Raw genomic sequence first — 9,613 nt, 5'->3', positions numbered from 1 at the left:
TGATCTATATATTTGTATATACAAATGAGAAAGTCAGACAGAAGGACTTTGTTCCAAATAAGGGACAGTACCTCGAAATCATGGACGATTGGGAGCTGTGCTTATGAATTTTAAAGTGTATATACACGCAAAGTCTGTTTTTTAATATGTTTGGCATCATGCTTCTGTATACAGTTTTCTATGGCCAGTTGATTTTTGTAACTATGTTGCAAACTTTCTTACCTGGAAATCCTGCTAAGAATAACACTTCCTATTTCAGGTTGCCAACAATAAGCCACTGCCTTGCAATTTGTAGCAGCGATGTCTACCTGCTGTGTGCACCCCTTCAGTTGGCCATTGGATTGCCTAGCTGATACCCTTGATAGGCAGTCCAAAGTTAAATGAAAGGAGTGTGAGGCACTGTCACTCTAAATAGGAAGCATTGTTACTAGCAGGATCCCATGACAAGAAACTTTCCAGATTCACAAAAATCAATTTGCTTGAAGGGTTAGTTCACCTTTACAAAAAAAAAAGTCTATGCAGATAAGAGGTGTCTGCAGATAAAAGCAAAAGCTTTTTCTGATTCAGACCCCCTCACGTGCTCCTACTCTCCCCTGACACTAGTTCTGAGCTCAGCATTTGAGAGCTCACTCCTATGATGGTGGAGGTGAGCAGGAATGACTAGGCCTCACTTGGCAATGTCCTACGAATGTCCTGAGAGACAGTCAGGCTTCAGGAGGTACATAAATTACCTACATCTATAGCGAGGGCATTATTGAACTTTAATTAGCTGCACAGTTTGTTTTCTATCTACAGACATCCCTTATCTGCAGTTTTCTGGTAACGGTTAAATAACACTTTATGAAAACTATACATTAAGGCATGATGAAAACTAGGTTTTGGATTGACATACACTTGAATGTTTTTTTTATTGAATACATACAGTACGTGCACTGTTTTTTTCTTGAGATGCCTGGAATACAGAATGCATGCAATATGTTGCAAGAACAAAGCATACCTAAAAATAGAAATTCACAGATATGACTGGTTTGAAAAGCATGTCACAAACGTGACTGAAAATGTTGACTACAACAAACACAGCTACTGCTGTTTCTAGAATTATATAACACTACAGCAAGGAAAATCCTCATTTAAAAAAAAAAACAAAAGAAAAAAACAAGAGAAATGGTTAGACCCCCTGACAGGTCTTCTATTATATTAAATACGGAATCAATTTTAACAGTTTATTTGCCTTTCCCTAAGAGTTATATACCAATCAATATAAACAATAAGACTGTTTGCTCTAAAGTGGGGTACACACTATAAAAAAAAAAACAAAAAAAAAAACAGGCCAACGATCGGCCGGTTTTCCTTGATGTTTCACAGCAAGCCAGAACTGAGGCTAGAAATAATGTACGAAAATTCTCGTACGACAAAGGCCTTTTTTTTATTATTTGTTGTTTCTGATCATGCGCAGTCTTTCATATTTGATATTTGAAAATCGTATAAAAGCGGTGCACATTAAACACTTCAGCCCCAGAAGGATTTACCCCCTTAATGACCAGGCCATTTTTTGCTATATGGCACTGCGTTTCTTTAACTGACAATTGCACGGTCGTGCGACGTTGCACCCATATAAAATTTATGTCCTCTTTCTCCCACAAATAGAGCTTTCTTTTGGTGGTATTTGATCACCTCTGCAGCTTTTTTTTTTTTTTTTGCTATAAACAAAAAAACCCCGACAATTTTGAAAAAAAAAAAACGATATTTTTTGCTTTCTGCTATAAAACATAACCAAATAAAAAAAAATTAAAAATCGAATTTCTTCATCAATTTAGGCCAATATGTATTCTGCTACATATTTTTGGTAAAAAAAAAACCCTAATAAGTGTGTATTGATTGGTTTACGCAAAAGTTATATCGTCTACAAAATAGGTATTAGATTTATGGCATTTTTATTATTATTATTACTATTTTTTTACTAGTAATGGCGGTGATCAGTGATTTTTAGTGGGACTGCGACATTGCGCTGGACAGATCGGACACCTAACTGACATTCTTGACACTTTTTTGGGAATCAGTGACATTATTACAGTGATGAGTGCTAAAAATTTGCACTGAAATTGTACTAATGACACTGGCAGGAAAGGGGTTAACATCAGGGGCGATCAAAAAGTTAACTGTGTTCCCTCACTGTGTTTCTAACTGTGTGGGGGGATGGGCTGCTTGGGACAACACAGAGATCCGTCGTCCTGCATAGCAGAAAGACAGGATCTCTGTGTGATCCCCTGTCAGAGCGGAGATCTGCTTTGTTTACACAGGCAGATCCCCGTTCTGTCTCTGCAGGAAACTATTGCGGGTGGCTGATGGACATCGAGTCCGCCGGACCCGCTGATTGGCTCCCCCACTGGCCAATGGGCACATGCGCGCCCACAGAACGCCATGTACGAGCCCAACGTACACATATGGTGATTCGCGCAGCCGTGCCAACCTGCCACAGTATGACTGCGGCGGCTGGTTGGCTAGCGGTTAAACTAAAATCATTTGTTCTGTTCGTGTAAAAACTAAAATTTTTGGAGTTTGTCCCTTCGGAAATTTTAGTTTGCAAAGTTGGAATCAGATGTCAGAAGTTGTGTACACACTATACGAAAACGATCGTGCCTCGTACAGAATTTTCCTTCTGATTTTCTCATCGTGTGTATGGGGCTTAAGATTAGGTTATTTATGCTAAAAGATAATATATTGTAAAGTAAGATTTTTTGTGAAAATTGTCAAGGCCCTGATGATATTTGTATATAGTATGATGTGGAGTGGAGGTTTAAAAGTTTTGATGTACTAAGAAAACTAGATTCGTGTCTATAGTATTAGGTATACAGTGTATAACTTAATGGCAAAATAAAAACTAACCATCAAATGTATTTAATTTATAGATGTGTATAGGTAGTGTCTTTCAATATTTGGTATAAATTCTATTTAGTTATAGGAGGAAGCAAAAAAAAAACAAAAACGTTTTGGAGAATTTTGTCTTACTTCCTGTCCTAGTTGGGTGCAGCAGAATAACACACTCGGTCCTGGTGCAGTGAAAGAACTTATTGAAATAATTTCAGAGACAGTTCACAAATAACCTGGTGAGAAGGCAGCCAACCGGGAACACTCACAGTTCCAACAGCATGTAGCGAGCTGTCATTGTCTGTAGAGAGGGGAAGAATGCAGCCTGGCCGTCTTGTGTCCAACAGGCAGGTGTCCACGCTTCTCATCAGGAATCTTTCCCTACCACTACTGCTGTCGTACCTGTCCCTACTCTACCAACTTGCAAATGCGTGCCAAACCTAGGAGCCAGGGTCTTAAATAGGCTCTGCCTGACCCAAGATGGCTGTCCGAGTCACTTGGGGGCGCAGCATTCAATTGGATTCTTCCCCCGTGACCCAGGAAACAATAGAGGAACTATGTTCCTCTTGACTTCCTCTCCAACTGCAGTGCCGCTGTGGAGAGTGCCACCTACAGTGGGAAAAGTAGACTGCACCTGCCTACATGCTGACACCAAGAATGCTGCTGTAAGCTTAATGTATTATTTTCTCCTTTAGGAGTGTTTTACTTGTGTGGAAAATATACCGGGGTACCAGTGAGACTATGAACAGCCCCTAGTAGCTTCATCCAAAAAAATCGAAAAAAGGACTCTGGAGAAAGGAAGCTGCAAGTTCAACTCAAAGCAAAATCTTGGGTGTCACCGAGAAAGGAATTGAGGATAACTCTAAAATCCTTTTCCACATGTTAAAAAAAATAAAAATAAATTTGGTTGGAGTGGTTCCTACATGGGATAGAATTTTTGTTTTCAAATCTTTATTCTTGCTAATGTTAATCCAGAAGGAGGAAGACCAAAACTATGGCAGGACAATTTGTTCTTACAGTGGGTGAAGCCTTGTGAATCAATAAGTGGTAATCCTAAACAAATACTAATATGTATAGCAGAATATATAAAAAATTTATTTTAATTATTAAAAAAAAAAAAAAGAAAAAATATTGAATATTTAGCCTCATCACATACAAAAAAACTACAAAAATAAAGTACATTACTAACATTGTTTTCTTCTTGCCAAAGTCAAGTTAGTTTTTGTCACCTGCCTAGGTCTATGCCTTTAAAAACATTGTACTGACCTCTGAATTACTTAACCATATTAGTTAGGTCAACTGAACGCCAAATGACCCTTATCCAGGGTACTCAAGTCCTGTTTGTCTAATCTTACTTAGGCTATGTGCACATGGTGGCTTTGTTCTCTGCCCCTCTACTATCAGAGAGTAGAAAGATGTAGAACACCGCAGCACAAGACGCATGCTCAGTCTAAATAAAAAATGCATGTCTGAAAGTTTAGGAGGACAATGCCATAACGTTTCCTTTTCCCTCACATCTTTCTGACATCTGTTTTTGCAGGATGTGTGTGTGGCAGTATATTTGCATGGATATCAAAGGAATTGTTCCAAACTCACTAGTGCTACTTGTCCAATGATGGCTCCATGTGGAAAAAAAATTCCAAAGAAGGGAACCAGAAAGTTAAACTGTTATCAAACCCACAACAGTAAAATCAGCCGGTATAGGCAGTAGAGCATGCTTGTTATCCTCACTGTGAAACCTAAGGGGTTAATCCTCTGCACTGTGTAAAAAGGCTGTTTGATCCTGTCTTCTTTGATCCTCCCCTTCCACAGTCCCCAATCCATCTCCTGATAGGACAGAGCCTTTGGAGTCACTCTGCACATGCTCAGTTTGGTATGTATTGCTAGAGTTTTTTTTTTTGGGGGGGGGGGGGTGCATGTGATCCGCACAGGGCCATTTCACACTGTCCGGACAGAAGGTCAGGGGTCCTGCAGCCTCATAGGACAGTCAGAGTAGAATGAAAACTCCTCCTACAAGCTTTTACCAGACACTGATAGAGGTCATAAGACTGATATATACTGCGGGTGAGAAAAGGTAATTAGCTATTTATATTTACTAAAATAATTGCATTTCCATGTTCTGTGTACTGTGGGAGAGCAGATATGGTAAATGCAGGGTCCTGGGTTTAGTAACACTTTAAAGCAAACCTAATCTTTAAATGGATCTAGCATCAGATATATTTTTTCATGTTTGTATGCATGCTAAGTAACGTGAAGTTGTAAAACTTATAGGTATTTATTACTTCTCATAGAGGCCCCAGTACTCCCTCTGACAATGCTTTCTTTCCAAAATGTGGAACCATCTTTATTCAGGTATTCAGTGTTAGCATCTTCTTTTTTGGATTGAGTTTTTGGTTCAGAGAAGTCACAATCATAATAATAAAATATTTCTTGGAAGAACGAATTTCTAATAGTGCATGCAGTTTTAGTTTCGGAAAGGACTGTACTTTCAAACGGCATTCTTCAAGTCATCGAATGTACCGAAAATGTTAACACGAATTTTCATATGAACGTTTGCTCAAAAATGTTTACTAGTGTTTGGCCATTTTTTGACTTGCTGCTGACTGATGAAATCATTACAGCTCAGGCAATGTCTCTTTTCTTACTTATACTGTGCTGTATATTATAACATGCTAAGAATTAATTAAAGCTGTATTAAAGTCATCTCTTACATTAGAAAATCCAGTCTCCCTGCAGGTTTAAGTCATAATGTACTAATATGTACTGAATACTAATGCAATATGACAGATTTACCTGCAAACAGAGCGCTGCTATCACGGCTCCCTTGGCGGTTCCATCTTCCCTGGTGTTTCTTCTGGGTTTCGCATCTTTGGTTGCTTGAATAAGCGGGTTGCAGTGACATTGCTCCCACGCATTCACGCAGGAGCCACACTGCCGTGGCACAGAGAGCGGGCCGTAAATGTGATCTGAACTGCGCATTTGCAGCTCAGATCACATTTCCCACTGACAGGCAGAGGGGACATTTATGACAGAAGAGGCCATTCAGCTCCTCTCTACCACTGAGACTACTTACTCACTGAACCCTGGTACTTTTAATTATGGATATACTCATCACCCCCCTATTGGACCCTTGATCCCATGGGATCCAAGCTTAATCTATATTCTATTTTGCACTTTACCTATTCAATGACTCCTTTATGGCAGCGACATTGCTTTTTTGGTTTTATCTCTACACCTTAGATAAATGTATTGACTTTGACTAGTGTGCTTTTGGCCTCTCAACATGCTCTTGTCAAATATATTTGATGTTCTACTATTTGAGTTATAAGCTCTGTAAACACTGCAAGGTGGATCCTGAAGAAGCCTTCTTTCAGGGTGAAACGTGTTGATCCATACACCTTGCACCATCCAGTCAAGCACAGATGGTTATTGTGGATATCTGTCTAGTATTAGTATCATTAGAGGCAAATCCCACCCATTCCTGCTTTTGATTACATTGATGGCACAATCTAGAAACAAGAGTAGCTGCCTGGCAGTGGAGTAGCATGGGTGGGGCCACATGGGGCAGTTGCACTGGGCGCAAACTTCCTAGGGTTGCAAAATTAGTAATTAATCAGGGTCCGAAGAGGCAGGAGATCAATCTGTGCATACTCCGGTTCTGGTCCTGTTAGTGGCATGCTCCCTCCTCTCTGTCTCTCTCTCAATATTAGATTATGGCAGAAAATCTGGCTGGGTGGTTCTGGGTTAGAGGGGCAGAGTTGAGGAGAGTGAAGTGTACAGTGAGTGAATGTGTAGCATTGCAATGCTCCGTGCAGTTGAAGATGGCTCTGGTCTCTCTTCTCCTTCTTCTCCTCCCCAGGACCACTGCCAACCGCACTGTAACTTCTCCAACTACTAGTGAGGCCGGGGGAGAAGTGAGTTAAATGGAGTTGGGGTGCACAATGTGGGGGTGAACAATGAGGGGATGGGGTATAGAGTGCTTATTTAGGAGAGTGCATGGAAAGCTGGGCACACAGGGGAACTCAAGTAAGGCACAGATTGTCCTGCTATTTATGATATATACTGTGTATATTCTGGTGGAAGGGACTTAAAGTGGTTGTAAACCCTGTATAACCACTTTTAACTACAGGTAAGCCAAAAATAAGGCTAACCTGTAGGTACCATGAATTTCTCCTAAACTAAACAGCTTGTGCCATTTCTTCAGCTGCTGTGCCGTTACCGGCATGCGTGGGAGTGACATCATCGCGGCTCTGGCCAATCACAGCGCCAGAGCCCACAAACCCGGAAATAACTCCGGAAGACATGTCGCAGGTCTCAGCGGTGTGCGGGGACCACTGCAACAGCATCGTTCTAAGGTAAGTATTTCATAATGAGCTAGTATGCGATGCGTACTAGCTCATTATGTCTTTGTCTTGCAGGCTTTTTTTTTTTTTTTCAGGGGATGCATTACTTGCCTTGCTCCATGTGCCAGCAACCCATGCTACACCACTGCTACCTGGTGATAGCTTGCACTTCTACTAATATGGTGGACGCTTCACAGGTGCATAGGGTTTTAGAATGTATGAAGAAGTGGGCCTAGCCAAAACTCTGTAAGTACTATCTAAGTTGTCTCATGTTGTAGGAAGAATAAAGTTGTCCAAGTCTAGGTCTACTCTAATCTCACAGCAGAACAAGGGCACATCATGGTATGGCTGAGAATTAGGGGGGAACCTTCATACCAAAGGTCACAGAAATGAATAAAGATCTAATAAATCTAGATCTAATACAATTAAAAAAAAAAATATACATTTTGAACGGTTATAAAAGATATGAATACTACCAGTTCAGGTCGGTCTGAAGATCTCCAGGCCCCCCCCCCCCCCCCAAAATCCTGCAGCTGCTGACTTTTAATATTAGGAGCACCTGTCCAGGAATCCAGAGGTGTACTCACCTGAGCCGATATTTCAATCGGTTAGCGAGTGCTGGCACCGCCATCTTGACTAAGGTAAACAGGCAGCAAAGCCTTGTGTTTACTACTGTGCATGTGTGAAGTGCGCTGTGCTTTGTGAATGGCCTGGCAGCGGGGGAAGGAGGAGGGGGGCCGAACTTCCAGATGAATTTGCTGCAGCAAAGTCAGCTGGAAGTGGAAGCTGGTACCTGTCAAAAGCACACACCCACTCCCGCCTCCCCCCCAAAAGATGCCAAATGTGCCAGCAGAAGGGGGGGGGGGGGTGAGGTGGCAGACAAGCTGAGCTTTCCCTTTTAAGCTCTAAAGCCTCGTACACATCTAATAGTTTTTTGTATTTGTTCAACCCAGCAGGGCTGAACAGAAAAAAAAACTGACACCTCAGGAAGAGCTGCTGTACTAACTATCCAACATTAGTACAGCGATCTCCCCTGCTGTGCTTTTGTGTTCTGACAGGGGGGACGGCCCCTCGCCAGAACACTCCGGTCAGCGCTCCAAGCCATTGGCTGAGAGCGCTGATCGGGTGCTGATTGGCAGACCTTTTTTGGTCATACCCCTTCGACAGAAGCCAGCCAAACTTAAGTACTTACTAAACGTTCTTTTTTTAAATGAACAAACACAGGAACAGAAAACCAGCTTTACTCTGAATTTCCTGATCTGCATTCTTGTTCAGGGTCAGGATTAGAGAGCTGATATTTTCCGAATGAGGTCAGTAATGGCTTCTTCTCTACTTGTCTCCGTACACGTGTCCATTAAGATATATATAAATATAACAAAGAGTAAAATAAGGTGTGTGTATGTGCGTTGAATATATGGTAGGGTGTGGGACTTGCAAAGAGGATTATTGAAGAACAGGGAGCAGAAAAGAGACAAGTGGCAATGCTTTCCTTTAACCACTTGCTGACCGCTGCACGCCGATGTACGTCGGCACAATGGCAGCGGTGGGCAAATGGCCGTACCTGTATGTCCCCTTTAATTGGCAAGGCTAGCGAGCGCGGCCGCCGCGTGCAGCGTGACCGTGCCCGTGGAGCCTGCGGACTTGATGTCTGCCGGGGGCCCACGATCGTGTCACAGAGCCACAGAATGGGAAAGTGCCTATGTAAACAAGGCATTTCCCCAATCTGCCTTGTGTCATGACAGAGATCACCGCTCCCTGTCGTCGGGAGCAGTGATCGCTGTCACGTCAGTGGAAGCCCACCCCCCCCAGTTAGAATCACTCCCTAGGACACACTTAACCCCTTGATCGCCCCCTGGTGTTTAACCCCTCCCCTGCCAGTGTCCATTTACACAGTAAATCAGTGCATTTTTATAGCACTGATCGCTGTATAAATGACAATGGTCCCAAAATAGTGTCAAAAGTGTCCGATGTGTCCGCCGTAATGTTGCAGTCACGATAAAAATCACAGATTGCCGCCATTACTAATAAAAAAAAAGAATAATAAAAATGCCATAAAACTATTCCCTATTTTGTAGATGCTATAACTTTTACGCAAACCAATCAATATACGCTTATTGCGATTTTTTTACTGAAAATATGTAGAATCAAGAATACATATCGGCCTAAACTAATTAAAAAAAACTTTTTTTTTATATATTTTTGGGGGATATTTATGGGATTGCATGCAGCCCACGACCCCAAAAGGAAAATTTATTTGGACTCTAAACATTCCCCAAAATACAGCCCTAAATAAAAGAATACACAAAAACAATATATTGGCATATATAATGGCCACGGCCTTTATTGGTTTGCAATAAATCGTAAATATTTCTAAATTTTCTTTTTTTTTTTTTATTCAACCA

The sequence above is a fragment of the Aquarana catesbeiana genome, linkage group LG03, assembly GCF_042186555.1.
Source record: "Aquarana catesbeiana isolate 2022-GZ linkage group LG03, ASM4218655v1, whole genome shotgun sequence".
NCBI classification, from domain to species: Eukaryota; Metazoa; Chordata; class Amphibia; order Anura; family Ranidae; genus Aquarana; species Aquarana catesbeiana.
The sequence above is the reverse complement of the archived record's forward strand: the minus strand, read 5'-3'. Positions refer to the sequence as shown.